The sequence below is a fragment of the Felis catus genome, chromosome C1 (assembly GCF_018350175.1).
Source record: "Felis catus isolate Fca126 chromosome C1, F.catus_Fca126_mat1.0, whole genome shotgun sequence".
Classification (NCBI taxonomy): Eukaryota; Metazoa; Chordata; class Mammalia; order Carnivora; family Felidae; genus Felis; species Felis catus.
In genome coordinates, this window is record NC_058375.1 from 61,241,138 (window position 1) to 61,261,984 (window position 20,847).

The following is a 20,847-nucleotide window of genomic DNA, read 5'->3' on the forward strand; positions in this document are numbered from 1 at the left end:
CAACAAAGGAGATTTTATAAGCAAACAAACAAACAAACAAAAAAAACCCAACCAGATATTTTTGTTTAATGTAATATACCAAATAATATATTTAGGTTTAGGAGCTATATCTCACATGAATTAAAAAGGATCATTCTAAGGCTTTTTCTGAAAATTCTGAACGTTTCTGTTAGCTTTGCATATGGCACCTTCTTCAAAGCCTGCAATTCTTTAAAATCTCTACCTTTAGAGTTGAATAATAAAAGCAGGATGATTTATACTTCATTTAAAATTAATCTCTGGCCACTGATATTAAAAATAGTGTGGTCACCGGGGCGCCTGGGTGGCGCAGTCGGTTAAGCGTCCGACTTCAGCCAGGTCACGATCTCTTGGTCCGGGAGTTTGAGCCCCACATCAGGCTCTGGGCTGATGGCTCAGAGCCTGGAGCCTGTTTCCGATTCTGTGTCTCCCTCTCTCTCTGCCCCTCCCCCGTTCATGCTCTGTCTCTTTCAGTCCCAAAAATAAATAAACGTTGAAAAAAAAAATTAAAAAAAAAAATAGTGTGGTCATGACCTCTTCTCCAGTTTGGGGGAGAGGTTTTCTCAAGGCTTCTGATGGGTGTGTCTCTGCTGAGGAGAGGATGTGGCTCTCCTGAGTGATGAAACCCACTGGAGTCTCCAGGGTCTGCACCTGATGACTGGATATCAGACATAAACTAAGTGACACAAATCAACTGGCACTGTCTGAAATTAAAAAAAAAAAAAAAAAAAAAAAAAAAAAAAAAGGCCAAGGTCAAGGTTGTTACCTTTTCAATGTTTCTAACTCATTCTTATGAGCTCTCTTTGATGCTGCACTTCCACGGCCCTGTGCATGCCAGTCTTGTCTGATGGACCCATTAGTTTAATTATCGACTGTCTGGCTTAGAATGTGCAGACCTTACTATTATCAAATACATTTCACAAAGTTTGGCTCACAAGCCATCTGCGTCGGCATCACCCGAGATCCTTGTTAAAAATACAGATGAGTACAGACAGGCTGAAGATGGAGCTCAGAAATCTTTAATTTCATCCAATACTTCTAGTGATATTTTCCAAGCTGAGGTTGGAGAACCAGGGACTTATAACATGAGAAATACTTATTATTCTTGAACTTGGTATCATGTATTTATCACAAAACAGGGGCCAATACTTTAATTTTTTAATGCTCATTTATTTAGGGGCCAATACTTTAATGAACTCTTGGCTTATGGATGAGTTTCTCTATTTTCCTTTTTAAGATGCAGGAATGACATAATTATGAAAAGCTTGGTCTTTAAAACGAGGAAAACCTAAGTTCAATCTGCCTCAGTCTCCTCACCTATAGATCAGAAAACCTAGTGGTACCTAATGTGATTGGTTATTGTCTGTCTACTCTAGAATATAAACTCCATGAAAGAAGGGTCCTACAGCAAAGTCCTATGGCACTTTGCATTCTCAGCACTTTGGACTGCACATAGTATTGCACATATAATTGTTCAAAATATATCAATTCAGAATTTGTTACAGAAGCTAATTTGATGAAAATATATAAAAAATTGTAATGGGACCTGCAAAGTAAACTATGCCATGGTAGTATTTTTATTACTATTATGACTTTAAAATATGAGAATATTCAAAATAAGAGAAAATAGTAATGACAGACATGTGGACTATAGTTTTCTGAGGAAGAAAAATAGAGTAAGATTAAATTTTCGTCAATAAAGTATACATCAATTCAGCAAGGTAGAAAGGTGATTCTGATTCAGAGAAAAAAAGCCTGTCATGTTGAAGAAATCACGCAAATTTCACCTTTTCTTAAAGTTATGAGTGCTTAGAGAAAATACTTGAAATTGAGAAATCCTTCTTTTTAAGAATTGCTGAAGTTTAGATTTAGAATTCCACTGAATGAACATCAGAATGGTACCAATTAGCATTTTGTTAATAATTTAGTATATCCTTAAAGAGGATAAGGGTATTTATAAATTTCCAGATAAGTGAACTTGAACTATAAAAATAGCCATGTACTTGTACTGCTAGGGATTCTCAAAAAGAGCCTAATGGTAGTCCTAAAAAAACGAATGGCTCACCCAAAGTTACCATGAGGCCCATCTAAACTACTGCTACCTGTTACCAGTAATTCACTTATGAACCTCTGATACGTGTCTGTCCAAATAGCACCTAAATTACACAAGCTATTTCTGGCTTCCTTACCTGAAATAGTGACTTGTCTCTTACTCTTTTTTACAGCTTACCTTTCTTTATTTTTTTCTTCATGGCACTGATCACCATTCAGCATACCATTCTTTCCTATTCATGTATTGTCTGTCTCCTCACCCAACATAATATAACCAGAAGACCTCCATCAGTGGGCCACTTAAACTACAGACTGTTGGTCCAGGGTTAGGCAAGGTTGGAAAAAAGGCAAAATTTGGGCCAAGACAGTATTGGACATTGAACAGTCAGTACTGGTCTTGGGCAGTGATAGATATCTAACAGGATGCTAATAGATACAGAGAGCCACATGAAAAAAATCTATTTGAATATCAGAGGCTAAGTTAGCATTTCCTAAAGCATGTTCTATGATATAATTTGGAAACAAAAAAACCACAGATAAATGAGCAAAATAAAATCAGGAAGTATTTCTCCAAATCACACCCTTTCTTTGAGGGGTGTGCATTGGGTATTAAGATACCAAAAACTATGAGAAATATTGGAACAAAAACACTTCCTTACTTGAATATCCTGTTTCCCACACTTATTTCACCAAGGACTATTTCTTCTTCCCCACATCACATGCATTAAATATCTGAAATGAGTGATTAAAGAGAATTAAGAATACAATGTTAGCCATTTAAGAAAGGAATTAAACCTCCAGAAGAACTCCAGTGAAAACTCCTCTGATCCCCACAAACTCAAGTTAGGGAGATGTGAACTCATCCTGAGATACTCATTTCTCTCATAGAATTCAATAGATACTTTATCTTGCTGGGTCTGACTCTGGGTTCTGGATAGGGATATATAATACCTAATAACACCCTTATATGTATGATTTCTTTATTCCCATGTGATTCAATGAAAGACTAAGGTCACAACATTCAAACTGAACCTAAACGTACAGTGGGGTCCCTGAAGTAATGATGTTTATTTCATTGATATGTAAAACAGATCATTTTGATTCATGTTTAATCTAAAACCTGAGTGAAACCTGGGAAATCAAATAACATTTTTTTTCCAGTATCTGTCCAAAGGGCATTTTGGAAAATATCAAATTTAAATGACCTTTCTTTTGCTAGGTCCTGCAACTGAGAAAAGGGAATTTTAGTATGCTAGGAGAGACCTGAGCCTGGGCCAGTAAATCTCTGCTGTGTCCCTTCCCAGATCCTTACCATCAACCTTGATGGGTCTTTGAAGTCAGAGTAGAGATGGAAATGGTGCCGTGTTGGAAGCAGCAGCAACATGAACTCCAGATGTGCTGACAGGTGGCCTCCAGGAAGGCTTCACTATAAGGGCAATTAATATGGATGTGACCTTCATCCTGAAATGAGCCAAAGAGACTTTTTGATATTTTCCACGTGTCAGGTCTGAGACTATTTCACAGCAGTCAGGATCAGATAGAACAAGCCTATTAAGGCTCCCCGGATTCAAATTTGCAGTGTGTTTAGAGGAAAGAACATTTATCACGGAGGGTCCAAACTATTTTAAGTTTTTTGCCCTCCATAAATGATAAAACTGTATATTAAGAGCCTCTATTCCCACCCTAATTCACACCACACACATACATGCACACACACACACACACCTCTACAAATCTACAAATACGCATGCATGTACACACAGATGTACATTTTATACTATCATAACAAATGTAATACATAAATGGAATATAAATTCCATTTGGAATTATATAGCACAATCTGCATCATTCTTTACCTTTTAGAGTTCACATAGAATATATTTATCCACTTCTAATGTGAAATATCCTACTCCTATTGCAAATTTTAACTTACTCCTCTAAAACTCTTCCCTTACTTCAGAATGAGTTAAGTGGTATTCTGTTTGGGTTTCCATAGCATCCTAAAACATCTATGTCTCTTGGAACCCTTGTTGTATTATATCGAAATATGAATAAGCATCTTATGAACTGAAGATTTCTCAAAGGGCAAGACCTGGTATTGTATTTCCAGAACCAAACAGTGTCTGACACACACTATATCACCAATACTGCTTGTAGAATTTATCCGTATCTAAGCCTCTGTACACAGTTAAATAGTGACTTATCCGGAGAATTTGGTCTAATGACTAAGACGGGCATATGAAAATATAATGGGTCAATGCACTAACTATAATTCTGTGTGTATGAGAGACCTTTCTGAAACCCATATTTGACTGATATTTTTGGCAATCACCTGATTAAGTATGCTTAAAAACAACAAACATAGTTTATAATTGTGGTGCTAAATTCTTTTTGGAGTTTTATTTCATGGTAGACAGTCCATAATTTTTTTAATCTAATAATTTAATTTTAGTTTGAATTAGGTATTCTTTGGTCGAACATTGAGGAAAATAGGAAAAAAATGATTCCTCCTATTGTTTTGGACATAATATCTCAATCAAGGATGCTTGCTATCACTAAATAAATATGATATTTACAAATGGTTTATATTTGGCTTGCAACCATCTTTAGCATTATATGTTCCTCTTGAAACACCTACTCTCTCTGGCTCTTTCAATGGGAATAATCACAAGCAAAGAAGGGCATTCCTTTTGAGAAGTGAGATCATGGGATCATGGCAGCTGTCACATAGATTATGAATTTCTAACAAAGTACTTTTATTTCTCATTATTGTCACACTTTAAACACCTATTTGTCTCTAGCCCCCACAGGGATTGGTTGAACTGTCACAAGGTTAAAAATGTGTACATACAGAGCTGAGGCTATTTTTAACGACATACGCTATTTTAGGCTTGTCTGATATTTTCTGAAAGCATACTGTCTAATACTCCCTCTGGAGTTTCTCACCATCATCTGAACTACTTTTTCTCAGAGAAACTTATAATGGGTAAACTTTACCAACTTCATATCTACTTCATCTTCCAAATCATTAATAAATACAGCACAGAAACCATCTAATCGACTGTTGTTAAAGAGTCTGAGGCTGATTCTATTTTCCAAAGTTATTTCAATTGCCCTTCCTGCCAGTGTTCACTATTTCTCTAAGTGCAGTCTCATTTTAAGTCCCATTGTTCATCACTAGTTATAAGAAAATGACGCCTCCACTTGCCCAAGGATAGAGCACTCCATTGAGGGAACAATCTCACCCTTTCATGATCACCGTGAAAACCGCTTTCATCAACTACACAATGTCACACATCACAAAACTAAATGCTTCCATTCTCCTTTCTAGGCACCAAACAAGCTATTCAAAGCAGCAATTTATTTATGACAGCAGGAAATTGGCTCCCCCTGCTATCTTTCCAATGTGTTGCTGAAGTGGGTATTCTTCAAAAATTAAGTTCATCCCTTATTATTCTCAATGTGAAATGATTTACACTCTATTGTTCTTTATAACTTTGCCTTTCAACCACAGTGAGAATTAACCACATTTTATGAGTTTCTCCTCTCCTTTTTGAGAGAAACACAGACACACACACACACACACACACACACACTCACACACACACTAGCAAAGGGCAAGCTTCAACATAGGTATATCTTAGATAACCCGGAACAATGTCACTTTTCCTAAGATGGTAACTACAAGGTTAAAAATTAAACCACTGGATGATTTCTTTAAAGACACTTTGGTCACTTCCTTTGTTTATTAGAACAATGTGTTTACAAAGAATAAGGCATAAAGTCAAAAGATCTATGGGGCGCCTGGGTGGCGCAGTCGGTTAAGCGTCCGACTTCAGCCAGGTCACGATCTCGCGGTTCATAAGTTCGAGCCCCGCGTCCGGCTCTGGGCTGATAGCTCAGAGCTTGGAGCCTGTTTCCGATTCTGTGTCTCCCTCTCTCTCTGCCCCTCCCCCATTCATGCTCTGTCTCTCTCTCTCTGTCCCAAAAATAAATAAACGTTAAAAAAAATTAAAAAAAAAAAGATCTAAGTTTGACTGCTCTTTTTCAATAAGTATGTGACTTTTGGAAAGTCCAGCTAACTCTTAAATTTCATTTCTCCTTCTGTAATATGGATGATGGTGACTGACCTGTTTACCTTACCAGGCCATTATAAGACTCAAATCAGCTAATATATGAAGGAACTTTATAAATGCAGAGCAGAATACAAAAGTGATGCAATATTATCAGTCTTCCCCCAAAATTAATAACATTGAAGAAAATTAAAAATTAAGGCAATATCATGATTTTTAAACAAGCATGTGAGAACATATTTTTAAAAAATTTCCCAAATGTTAAAAGATAATTTTAAAAACCAAGCCTAGCACACTTAAGTTGAAGTAGTGTTCAAGAGGTGTGATTATAGCAAAGCTGTACTTCTCTTTAATGGAAATAAACATCAAGTAATAAAAAATGAGACAGGCACAGGCAAGTAATTTTCCCACAAAATAGAATCAAACTATTCTTCCTAACAAGACAATGTATAAGGGTGGTCCTCCACTAGAAGGGGTAAGAGAACCAAAGAATAAACTAGAAATTTGAATGGGAGTCCTTAAAAATGTAATCGAGAATTGATGTATCTTTATGTCTTTGGCTTCAAAGCAGCTAGAGAAATAGAGGACTCAGGTACAAGTAATATCAATAAACTTTGCTTAAAGAGAAACAGTCCAATGCCTTACCTGAGAGGTTTAATAAATTGTTTCAAGGAGAATTGCTGGGAACTGGGTTACTAGGAGCTGACCATGGTTGAGAGGAAGAATTGACACATTTAAGAAAAACAAAGCAGGGGCACCTGGGCGGCTCAGTCAGTTAAGCATCTAATGTCAGCTCAGGTCATGATCTCACGGTTTGTGGGTTCTAGCCCCATGTCAGGCTCTGTGCTGACAGCCTACAGCCTGGAGCCTGCTTTGGATTCTGTGTCTCCGTCTCTCTCTGCCCTTCCCCACTTGTTCTCTGTCTCCCCAAAATAAATAAATGTTTAAAAATTTTTTTTAAAAAAAGAAAAACAAAGCCTAGTGAAGGACATTTTGGATAGTCAGGCCATGGTGATTATTCTGTTAATCTCTTGTGCATTTCTTTCCCTTTCTCTAATTTGATAAGACTATACGTAATAAAAAGAACTTAGTTAATTCTCCACTAGTAAACCAGGTTGGCAGCTTTACACAGAACCTTGAAGTGGGACTCTGTTACTTGATCTGTAAAATGGGAGAGTCAAAATGGGGATTGGGAGTCTTCCAAATTTTAACTATATTTTCTAAAAATCCTTTTTCCCTGAAGTGTTCTTCATGTATGTGCTGCTAAAGCTATTTTTTTTATTGGTTTGCTTGTTTTCAGGATAGGAATTGAGACTTATATTGCTAACCAGTGACTAATATTGGTTACGCTCCACTCTGTGTCCTACATGGCTCCACATTGCTACTTCTCCCACCCCACTCCCATCTGCTTTCAAGCATCCATTTCTGTCTTTTTAAAAAAATTTTTTTTAACATTTATTTATTTTTGAAACAGAGAGAGACAGAGCGTGAACGGGGAGGGTCAGAGAGAGAGGGAGACACAGAATCCGAAACAGACTCCAGGCTCTGAGTGGTCAGCACAGAGCCCAATGCGGGGCTTGAACTCACGGACCGCGAGATCATGACCCGAGCTGAAGTTGGACGCTTAACCGACTGAGCCACCCAGGTGCCCCCCATTTCTGTCTTAAGAGGCTTCTTTGATGTTTTAAAGTTCTGAAAGTTTCACCAGTCTAGAAATCTTGGCAGACAGGAGTGACTTTAGATTTTGGAAAGCTAAGATAGCTCTGTCCAATAATTGTCTCCATGAAAATCAGTGTAGAGATAGTTGAATGCTCATGCACAACAGCCAGAACTGAGTGGAAGGAAGGAGGACATCTTCCAATGACCTCCTAAGCAGACAACATCTTGACTCCCAGACCAGGTATTTCAGAAATTCTTGGTTCAGAATGAAAACACATTGGCACCAATGTCCCAGAGAAATGAGTCTAACCATGATACTAGTCATTAACTTTAGCTCTAAGAGATGATATGATAGCTGTAAGGAACAGATTCTCAACCTTCCACCATGTTATCTGTCTATCAGTTAATTAAGTAAGTAAATTTATGAGAGTATTATGAAAGGTAAATTTATGAGAGTCCCTTTAGTGTATTCTAGGTCTACACTGTATGCAAATAAACTAACCAGTTCATATATTTATATTTATTATTCTTATATACAGTATATTTGTTCATCATTGATACAGTTCAGCAAAGCCTATACTGTTGTTTTTGGTCTGTTTGTTGTTGACAGTGATTGTAGTTTGAGGTACTCAGTTTAATGATGAATTAGCATTCTTCAGTTGGGTTCCATGGTTTATTCCCAACCATGTTCAACACTCTCGACTTTAATAAAAAAAGAAAAAGAGGAAAACAAACAAACAAACACTTGGCACTCAGCAAAGTGGTAAAAGCTTGAATGACAAATATGTTACACCTCTCACACAAAAGTCACTTTTGAGTTTAGAATCTGAAATGCTCTCCTGAGATAACCTCATCCTAAGAAGACAGGGAGAAGGAACAGGCAAACATACTGGCATGAAATATGGCCACAATGAAAAGTAAAGAAGACACAGGCGCTCACCATGTGTGCCTAATATGCATTGAGTGCTTCAAATACAATAGGTGTTTCCTTCATTCTTCAAACCCTGAAGGCAAAGAAAAGGGGCAAACGTGGCTTAATAACCTTTCCAAAGTCATGCAACTAAAAAGAAATAAAGTCAAAGATTTGATACAAGATTGATCTGAGCACAGGATTCATGTCCAGGATTTTTTCAGGTACATGAAGGATAAAAGAAGCAGTGATAGCCCACATTACAGAGCATGTACCACTTTCCAGGCACTGATCTAAGAACTTTGCATATGTTACCTCATTTATTCTTCTACAACAAAATTTTTTTAAATAGATATATTAAAATCCCTTATTTAAATAAAGAATGAACATAGAGTTTAATTAACTTGCTCAGTGTTGCCCACCTTGTCAGGGGCAAAAACCCAGGTGTGAACACTGTAATTTTGACCTTAAAGCCAATGTTTAGTCACTATTCTTAGTATACAACAGCTGAACTCTAAAACATTGTCCAATCTTTTATGGACCAGAACTCCATACTCCTAGTACTCAGTGCATTCATTCAAAGGCTATTTATTAAGTGCTGACTCTATGATACACTCTATTAGAAACTGGGGATCCAAAGAAAAGTAAACCAATGACTCCTGCCTCTGCTACCTTGCAACAGTAATAGCAGCAAAAACCAAACCCGGTCACAGAAGGCCGTCTATACTTATATGATCACCAATGATAAAAACCACAAATCCTAGCCTGGGTAGAAATAGGAAAGAAATAGAATATTAAAACCAAGATGAAAATGATGGGAGGATCTGTTTCAGATATGTGTTGGGTCATGTTATATGTCTAATTAAAGTAAACCCTCAACAAACATCCTGTACCAGGACTCTTTTAGATGCTCAGGGAGCTGCTAGTAAAGGAAAAAGAAAAAATTCCCTATCTTAATGGAGCTCACATTTGCTACAGCCCGTTTTCTTTACTGTATTACCTTTATCACATCACCTTTATCAGTAGAAGCACTATTAGTCTAATTAAAATATAAATGGAAGACATTTGCTATTGATTTTGTATATTTCAAGATATATATGGAAAGATAGGAGAATATCTGATTTTATAAATAACTATTATTCAGATCCATTGATTAAAAAATATTTAACATTAAATAATGCTGATCATTATATCTCCTGGTTAGTTTGAATATCATTTTCCTCTAGTAGATAGTGAAATAATGCCTACTTCTACTTTTAAGCCCCTTTGTTGAGCTGTTGATTTCAATCCTGGCAGTGTTTATGCATATGGAACTACATGTCAATCAAGCTCTCTTTCTCACTACCTGGGACTCCACCTCCCCCACCCCATGCCACAACTCTTTTTCATCAGCTAATATGAAGTATAAAATGGGATACTGCACCTCTACCTTAAGTCCACACTATCTTATACTTTATCCTAAAATATTCCTTTTGTCTTGGCATCTTTGTTATATATATATATATACACGTATATACGTGTGTATATATATATACACACATATATATATATATATACGTGTGTATATATATGTGTATATATATATATACATACATATATATACATACGTATATATATATGTATATATACACGTGTATGTATATATATATATATTACCAAATGTATTGTGCCTTTGACTTTATGGCAAATAGACAAATTAAACATGAAGAAATAAAGGCACTGCCCAATCTGGCTTAAGTGCAGAAGTCCATTTAATTCTACTGCTCTTCCCAAGTAGTTCCCAGGGTCCACACTGAATGGATATAATTTTGCAGCTACTAATTTTCTTAGGGATTCTAAAGAAGTCATGAGAAAATATGTATGTGGCCAAAAAAGAGCTTTTTAATGCATTTTGCAATTTATGCAAATCTATACCTACTATAGCTTGCCATTTAGGAAATTACCTTAAACCATTTTCCATTCACCCGCCATTAACCTAGCTTGACGGATGTCCACTAACTTCCCTACAGTTAAGGCACTATAAAATCTCCATTTATCCCACCAGCTAGATTTTATTTTGCTCAAAAGACTCCTGCCATCCCCAATGGTTGTTAGCCACCATGCAGAGCCTTCCCACTTTTGTTTTAGTGAAAACCTTTCAAACCAGTACTCAGAAGCATTTACCTCAAAACCCCCTTCACCATGTCTTGCTGAAAACAAAGCTCAAAGATATTTTCTTTTTACTTTAAAAAAAAATTAATACAATTTTACCTAAAGGGCTGTTCAGTTTGGGAAAAGATTGATACAAATCATTTCTGATGTGCAGGCATCCCTGAGTAATGCATATGCTGTTACCTGTTGGCATTTTTCTCTACCTGCTTGAGTGTACCTGTCAACTTTGAAAGAGGCAATAGCTGATTTTCAATGCAAGCTCATCTGCAAGCAGAGGCTTAGAAAGAAACTCTCAAACAGAGCTTTTACATAATGCCTTGTTCCTACGGAAACCATTTTTGTTTTGTTTGAGCAAGAACTGACCCGTTTCTATCATATGAAAGAGTGTATGTGCATGTGTGTTGTATTTTGCATTTTGATCCTCAGACTGTAATTATAAAGCCTGATCCACTCATGTTGAAAGGACATGATCTTGTATGTTTTCTCTGTTTATTCTTTATACAGGGAGAGGGTTTCAATTTAAACTGAAGAAATCAGACACACCTTTGATATTAGAAGCATTTTAATTGTTTATTAATACAAATCACCATGAATTTATTGAGGTCAGACAAATACAATAATGCCACTGTGTTAATTTATTGATAAAGTTATCTTAATGAGAAGGTAGTTATTCTAGGCTCCATAGAAAGAAGAAGCGTACTTTTTATAAATTGTTCACAAGATGTATTTCTCTGTGTTTACGAAAAGATGTTGACATTCATACGACTTCAAGTCCATTTAGTCAAAGTTATTATTTATCTTCTATATATTGTGTAATGCAAGGATCACTGTGCAAATCAGACTGTTTTGATCCTAAAACTTCATTTTTCTTTCTACCCTCGGGGGAAAAAAAAACCCTGTTCAATTTTCAATGACTTTCAATAGCAATGCTAGTTATTCCAGATTGTTCATATCCCTGAATAAGGGAATCGGCCTCAAATGGGAAAGTTCTTTTTCTATCTGTAATAGAATATGTTTTTAAAAATTGGTGGCTCCAATGTCAACGTATCATGGGAAATAATACATATAATCAAAATTTCTTTGTTTCTGAGATGTATTCCAAAATACAGAGTATATCTCAGGGGCAAATCTGGATTTATTTTTCTCCTTGATTACAAAACCCATGGAATTAGGAATCAGAAAATCATAAAGTAACTGTGTATTATAGTCACGACATTCCTTCTTTACTGTCCCACTTCCTACAGATATGCATGAAATAATTACCTCCTTTTTCCTTATAAATAACACCTTACAGCCTGAGAAGCATGGTTCATACTATTCATGCTCAGGACTGTATCTCCTGCAGTTGATGCTGTGGGTACATGAGGAGAGGGAGGTTTGTTCATCATTCAACTTTGATGCCTTTATAGTATGTCCATCACTCACCAGAGCATTGCATAAATAATGAAAGCATTGTGTTCTCTGAAGGGACAAGAGAACACAACACAACATGAGTAAAGTTCCCACTATGGATTTGGTTTTTCCAAGACTCTTCTGTCTCTGTTGTTATTTTTTAATCATCACTCCCACCAGGCATTGTTTGCCTATTGCAACAGTAACTAAATGAGTTGAGAATTCTGTCAGGTTTATATCCACAGCGGTGACTGCAGACATTACTAACTCATTAAAAAAAGAAATTCAGAAGAAACAAAGAACTTTTATTCTCCTTTTCAGATATCACTATTTAACAATATTCCTGGTTCCAAAGGTATAGATGCAAACTACGGCTCCACAGTAGGCCAACTTGTTGTTTTTGTTTAAAATAACATTGATAAATGCTTAAGAAAATGTTGACTTATATGGGGCACCTGGGAGGTTCAGTCAGTTAAGTGTCCTACTTTGGCTCAGGTTATAATCTTGTGGTTCATGGGTTCAAGCCCCGAATCGGGCTCTGTGCTGACAGCTCAGAGCCCAGAGCCTGCTTCAGATTCTGTGTCTCCCTCTCTTTCTGTCCCTTCCCCGCTCCCACTCTGTCTCTCTTTCTCTCTCTTTCTCTCAAAAATAAATAAACATTAAAAAAATTATAAATAAAAAAAAGTTGCCTGATAAAGTTCATTCTTTGCTTCATTACAGCTATGTGCATTATATGCCCTAAAGTTTGTTGTTGTTGTTTGTTTGCTTGCTTTTTCCTAAATAGTTTAAATGCCCAGACATTAGCACATCTTTTGATAGATAGTAAGACCTCGGTAAATATAAACTATTACATGTGAAACAATGACACTTTTGAAAACAAATCCTACCCTGAAAGGACATTACTGATGTGCCATCATCAAAGAAAATTAAAACTATGAACTGGAGGCTTAGAATTCTAAATAAGGAGATACAAAATTGATTTAAAAAAAAAAGACTTCATCTTTGAAATTTAAATGTATTGGATTCTTAAGGTGAAAATGGTCATAAATGATTAAATGTCCAACTTTGGACATGTTTGTGAAAGCTTAGCCTTTTTGCTCTCAGAGTATTTTTAAATCTTTGTTTCCAGAGCCCTGGGTTTCTGTAGTGTTGCCAGGGTGCCTGCTTCCAGGAACCAGGGAACAGGGGTTGGAAAGGTGATGCTTTATCTGTAGGGAGCTAAAGTACAGAAAGGAGAAAAGAAAATGTGGAGAAGAATCTTGAAGTGGGATATGGGGCAGGATTTTTCCAAAGCGTATTGTATTATTAGAAGATAATATATCATGATAACACAAAATGAAAGGCAGTTGGTAGGATAAGGTTGAAACAACACTGACTTCAAGACAAAGAGACTGGGTTTGATTACTGTGATTATCACTTAAAAATGTTGCAGTCCTAGGAAAGTTATTAAACCTGTGAGATTGCTTATTCATGAGCAAAATAGTGAATTCCAGTAAGAATCAATGTAATGAGTATACGAACTAACATATGTGAAACTTTCCATACAATGTGTGGACCTTGTAAATCCTGCACTTTCTAAGACAGGCTTGTGAGTATGCTCAGCTGAGGTGAATATAGCAAGATAACAATGTAGGTGCAATTTATGAATGTATAGAGAAAATGAAGACTAGATTTAAGTTATAAGAAAATATTTAAGATAAGATTAATAATAGTCTAGTCCAACAATACAATAGTTCGACATAGGATTTTTCTACTTTATGGTGGTGAGAAAGTGATACCCATTCAGTAGAAACCATACTTTGAATTTTGAATTTTGATCTTTTCCCAGGCCAGTGATATGAGGTATAACACTCCTGTGATCTGAACTGTGTCAGTGAGCTGTGGCCCCTGGTCCGCCACGTGATCACAAGGGTAAAGAAGTGACCATCTTCTGTAAACTTACGTAAACTTACAATCACTCTGTACCCAGACAACCATTCTGTTTGCCACTCTCAGTACAGTATTCACCAAATTACATGAGATAGTCAACACTTTATTATCAAATAGGCTTTGTGTTAGATGATTGTGGGCTTAATGTGAGGGTTCTAAACATGTTTAAGGTCACCTAGTCTAAGCTCTGATGTTAAATAGGTTAAGTAAGTATATTGATTGCATTTCAACTTACAATATTTTCAGCTTATGATGGGTTTATCAGGACATAGCCCCATTGTAAGTCATCAGATTAAAATGTTTAAATGAAAGTAATTTCCCTCTTTAATGTGTGAATATCAATGAAAATATATAAAAAAGATATTTTGGTATTGTCATTTGGAAGACAGGGGGTAGCAGCATGCTTACTTGTTGCTGTCCTGGGGCATGTGAACGTTTTAACATCTCATGATTTGGGTCAGTAGAAGGTATGTGTAATCCCTCAGATACTGTGATGTTTCTGTAGCATTGAACATTATTAACAATTTCCATAAATTATTTTCTCACGTTTAAAAAAAATGTTTATTTATTTATTTTGAGATAAAGAGAGAGAGAGAGAGAGAGAGCACAAGCAGGGGAGGAGGGATAGAGAGAGAGGAGAGAGAGAATCCTAAGCAGGCTCCTTGCTCAGCCTGGAGCTTGGCAGGGGGCTCCATCCCACAATTCTGAGATCACGACCTGAGCTGAAATCAAAAGTCCGACACTTAGCCAACTGAGCCACCCAGGCATCCCTATTTCTTACCTTTTAATTCCTTCTCCAATGTTCCCTGCAAATATTGAAACCCTTTATCATCCCAAATGCTTATTTTCTCTCCTTTCACTTAGTGTCAGGAACATTAATTGAGAAAAAACTAAAAGCCAATGAGCAGATTAATATCACTACAGGACTGTAGTTCCCAACTTCCTTTGGGACCTTGGTTATGACCATGAATTCTGTAACATGCCTGTTTTGCTTCCTTCTGCAATTCCAGAATTTCCCCAGTCTGATTAAGACATCTACATCTGACATTCACTTTTAGCAGATGCCCTTAACATTTACTTGAGAGTAAAAAGGAGACTTTTCTGTCACCTGGGATGACAAGAATCTCATGAACTTTTTCTTTCGCCACCCACAAGTATATATCCACATCAAAAAAATCTTATTTTATTTTTCTTATTTTAGTAGGAAAGTGTTTTCTTTTGTGTTCTGTGCTCTGAATATACCTCTTCAGAGACCTGTCTCCCTATTTCCTTATATTCTTCCTGTCTCTTAATTCTTGAGGATATGAACACCTTAAAAAATAACAGCAATAAAAAACAAGTAACCATTACCAAATTTATTGTGATGTGAGATGAGAAAGTCATTGTTACCCATTTTATCACCGTTCATTTACTCTTCATTTCACTGTTATCTGGATGCTTTTCCTCACCCACCACTGAAACTGCTGTGGCTGAGGTTAAAAGTTCCTTAGGGAAATGATACAGATAGCTGGAAAACCCAGGCCTATGTAAAAGAACCTTTGTTTCAGAAATAATAAACAGAAAAGCCTATTTTTTTCCTGTTTCTTCATTTGATTAAAAGAAAATTGACGCTAATGCTTCCAGGAAGATGGAGTAGATATACTTTTCCCTAGTTTTCCCTATTAAAAAACACAAACAAACAAAAAACTAAACTAATAACCTTGAACATAATGTATTAAATAAACACAAAAGGTCTATAAAGATAGAGTGCAGATAGGCTATGGAGCTTAGTACCCAAGGAATGATATGATGGTGATGTTTGGAGTTTATTTTTGCCTTAGAGATCTTGGACCAGGAGCTGACTAAGCTAGCAACTTGGAAAGACAAACAGCAGCAGAAAAGAAAAGCCCCAACAAAAACTATTCTCTGTAGCCAAAGAACTCATTAAGAGGAGACTTAGCAAGTCAGAGGTGCTTTAGACATAATCACTCTAGTCTAGCCAATTACATAGAAAAACCTGTGCTTCCATCCAAGCATTATTAGCAAAGGACAAGAGAAGAGCCTGGACTTCCACTACTGCGAATTTCTAGTAAGGTGACCCAATATCCCTACTAGGCTGGGGTCAGAGAAGGCCAAGTAGAGAGCCAGAATTTTCTTACCAACCAGTAGCAAACTCCTCCCCACCGAGGGGTAATGGACACTTAAGGTATCACTATATTCCAGGTGCCTGGATGACTCGGTCGATTAAACGTCTATCTTCGGCTCAGGTCTGTGATCTCCTGGTTGGTGGGTTTGAATCCTGTGTCCAGCTCTGTGCTGACAACTCAGAGCCTAGAACCTGCTTCAGATTCTGTGTCTCCCTCTCTCTCTGCCCCTCCCCTACTCACTCTCTCTCTCTCTTAAAAAATGAATAAACATTTAAAATTTTTCTAAAAGATATCACTGTATTCCAAGGAGAATGACTAAAGTAAAAAAAGAAAAACACATATATGTATCCACACACACACACACACGCACACACACACATATGGCAACACCCAATGCTGGATGCTGGAGGATGCAGAGAAAATGAATCACTCATAAAATCCTAGTGAGAACATAAAACAGTGCTGCTATTCTGGAAAACAATTTGGCATAAAGAGCTAAACAAGTAACTACTGTATGACCCAAAAATTGCACTCCTAGGATTTATTCCAAAGAAATTATGACCTATGCTCAGACACAAAGCCATACACAAATATTTATAGCAGCTTTATTTGTAATAGCCCCAAAGGTTTCCCTCAAAGTGTGAAATTTTGGAGCAACCATTCCATGGAATACTACATAGCAATAAAAAGCAAAAAAAAAAAAAAAAAAAAAAAAAAAAATACTGATCCAGGCAACCACCTGGGCGGATCTCCAAAGAAGCGCACTCTGTGAGAACTGGTTGAGGTAAAGAAAGCCAATCCCAAAAGATAAATTACTGTATAATTGCACTTAAGTAACTTTCTCAAAGTGACAAAATTATAGAAATGGGAAGCATATAATGACTCCCAGGTGTTAATGCAGGGGTGGGGTGGGAAGGAAGTCGCTGTAACTGAGAAAAAGGCAGAATGAGAGCTCCATGTACTGAGGAGACATTCTGTGTATGAATTATGTGCATGTCAAAATCCTGGTTGTGATATATACTATAATTTTGGAAAATCTTTTCCTTGGGGGACAACTGGATAAAGGGTACGTGGAATCTCTCTGTACTATTCCAACTGCAAACAAATTTCTATCTTGAAAGAAAAAGTTTAATTGAATAAAGTAAAAAGAGATAGATAGGAAAATATAATTGAACATTGAATGCAAATACAAGAATAACAAGTTGAATGGTTTGTTGTTTATGACAAATTTAAAGCTTAAATGAAATGGATACATTATTTGAAAGCTAAAATCTACTCAAACGTAAACAAGGAGAAATAGAAATTCTATCAGCCCTAACTCTGCTGAAGAAAATGAATTTATAATTTAAATATTGCTCTAAAGTAAACTCCTGTTCCAGATGACTTTATTGGTGAATTTTCTTTCAGATATAAAGAAGATATGAAATCAGTTTTGCATAAGAAAGACAAGACTTCCCAACTCACTTTATGTCAATAAACTCTGATACCAAGCCACACATGAACATTGTAAGAAAGAAAACAACATGTCAGAACAACATATTATGTAAAAAGACACAAAAATTTTAACAAAATGTTAGCAAAAAAACCCAAAACAAGCAGTATATAAAAAGGATAGATTAACATGATTAAAGTGGGATTTACCTCATGAATGCAAGTTTAGTTTTGTTTTGCAAAATCAATTAAAGTGGCTAGATTATTAAATAAAGATAATATGACTATTGCAATAAATGCAGAAATCATTTAACAAAAATCTTTTTGTTCCCAAATTTTCAGGAAAGAAACTTTTAGCAAACTAAGAACAAATAAAAACATCATTCAATGTGGTAGAGTATAATTAAATTTATATATGTGTATATAAGTATATACATGTGTATGTGTGCACACATACACACAGCCACGGCTGCTAACATAATTAATGGAGAACTCCAGAGCAGATTTTTTTTTTTCCATTCTATAATAGGTGAGAGGTCCTATCCAGTATAAAGAGGCAGGAAGAAAAAAAGCATAAACTTTAAAGAGAGAAAGGCATGATTATACATGCAGAAAATCTAAACAAACAAAAAAATCTGCACACACATACACAAACTGCACTGATTACAATAACATTTTTAGCAAGATCAGTGGATAGAAGGTCAACATAAAAATTAATTGTGTTTTTTATACCAGCAAAAATTTGGAGAAAATAAAACAACTTTAAAATATATATCATTTAGGATATATAAAAATATAAAATACCATTGCATAAATTTAACAAATGATGAGAGACACACCTACCCTGAAAACTGACATGAAATGCTAATTTTAGTTACAACAGTCTTGCATAAATGGAGAGATACACTATACTGATGAGTTGGAAGGCCCCTAATTGTTAAAAATTAAATTCACCCCAACCTGATCCATAGAATTAATGTAGAATTAATGCCTTCCCAACTGAAGTCCTAGCAAGGTGGGTTTTGTTTTTTGTTTTTGTTTTTTGGAATTGACAACTGATTCTAAAATGCATATGGAAATTTTATGGATCTAGAATAGCCAAACAAATATCAAAAGAACAAAGTTGGAGAATATCTGTTGCCAGATAGTCTAGCCATATAGCTACAGTATTTAAGACAGTGGGATAGTCACGAGGATATATAACTTGATCATAGATAACTAGAACAATGGGATAGAATAAGGAGTCTAGAAATAACCTATACTTTTACTTTTAATTGATTTTCAAAAGAGGTACTGAAGCAGTTCAGTGGAGGAAGGGAAGTATTTTTAACACGTGCTGCTGGAACAGCCACAAGAAACCTTCGGACCCTATTTCATATTTAGACAAAAAATACTTTGACAAGACTCACAGCCCTGGATGTAAAACAGGAGAATATCTTTTTACACAGATGTCATGATTTCTTAACACCCAAAATACTAACAATAAAAGGGAAAAAAAAATAGTAAATTTGACTTTCGCAAAATTTTAAAATAAGCTCTTATTTTTCGAAAGAACCACTAAGAAAATAAAAAGATATGTGACAGATGGGGAGAAAAATATTCACTAATATCCTATCCTTGTTTTCAGAATATATAAATATATTCAGAATATATAAATATATATATATAAATATATACATAACTCAATAATAAATGTAATATTCAGACTTATACAGACACTTCACAATGCATGTAATGGGCTGAACTATACCCCCTCAAAATTTACATATTGAAGCCCTAACTCCAAAATGTGACTGTATTTGAGTATAGCATCTTTAAAAAGGTGATTTATGAAATCATTGAAATGGGCCCGAGTCCAATAAGACAACAGGAAAAAATTGGACACACAGATAACAGGAATGCCCTTACATGGAGGAAAGACCATGAGAGGAAGCAGCAATGTGTAAGCCAAGGAGAGAAGACTCAGAAAAACCAAACATACTAACACCTTCATCCTGGACTTCTAGCTCCCAGAACTGTAAGAAGATAAATTTCTATTGTTTTAGCCACCCAGTCTGTGGTGTTTTGTTATGGCAACTCTAGCAAACTACTGCAATGTAGCTATAAGAGTAACCAGTAGCACTGCAATAAATGTTTGATATTACCAGTCATCAGATAAATGCAATATTAAACCACAATGGGATACTACTTTACATCAACTAGAGTTACTGAAATTAAAAGCCTGACAACAGGGGCACCTGGGTGGCTCAGCTGGTTAAGTGTCCGACTCTTGGGTTCAGCTTAAATCATGATCTCACAGTTTTGTGGGTTTGAGCCCCACACTGGGCTCTGAGCTGGCAGTGTGGAGCCTGCTTGGGATTCTCTCTCTCTGTCCTTCCCCCAATTGTGTTGCCTCTGTCTGTCTCAAAATAAGTAAATAAACTTTAAAAAAAAAGAAAAAGAAAAGCCTGACAACACCAAGTATTGGTGAGGTTATAGAGCAATTAGTCCTTCCATGTATTGGTAGTAGGAGAATAAAATAAAATGGTGCAACCAAGGGAAAACTTTGTCAATTTCATACATCAAACATACATGTATCCTATGATCAAGAAGTTCCACTGATGAGGCTCCATCTAAAAGAAATTAAAATATATGTCCACAAAAACATTTATAGGAATATATGATCCAACTTTAATATAATAGACTAAAGCTGATAACAACAGAATTATATATTGATCTATAGAATGAACACACAGAAATTTATGAAGTGTTATATATTTGGAGAGTATAATACTACTTAACAATAAAATAGAACTACTGATACATGAAACAACATGGATGAATCTCAACAACATTACGTTCAGTAAGAAAAAGAAGAACAAATATACCTTGTACTTGTTAATGTATATGAAGTTCAAGAACAGACAAATCAAAACTGTAACTGTGTCTTAGAGGGAGGACAGAGATTATTTTTGGATGAAACCAAGGGAAATTTGGAAAGCGTGATTCTTTATCCTGATAGGAGCATAATTTCCATGTATGCATTTGTCAACACTGACAGAACTATATACTTAACATTTGTGTATTTCACTCTATATATTTTAAAGTCTCAGTCATTTGGAAGATT

At 35.8% G+C, this 20,847-nt stretch overlaps 1 long non-coding RNA gene across 1 annotated transcript in view; it reads right to left on the reverse strand.

The window, feature by feature from the left end:
* Window positions 1–771: 771 nt before the first annotated feature.
* Window positions 772–20,847, reverse strand: part of LOC123379657 — a 40,226-nt gene continuing 20,150 nt past the window's right edge. Inside the window, exons 3-4 of the long non-coding RNA XR_006584395.1 lie at window positions 3,383–3,531; window positions 772–2,802 (exon numbers count right to left, since the gene is read on the reverse strand). This is a non-coding gene — a long non-coding RNA (uncharacterized LOC123379657). The remainder of the gene's footprint in view (window positions 2,803–3,382; window positions 3,532–20,847) is intronic.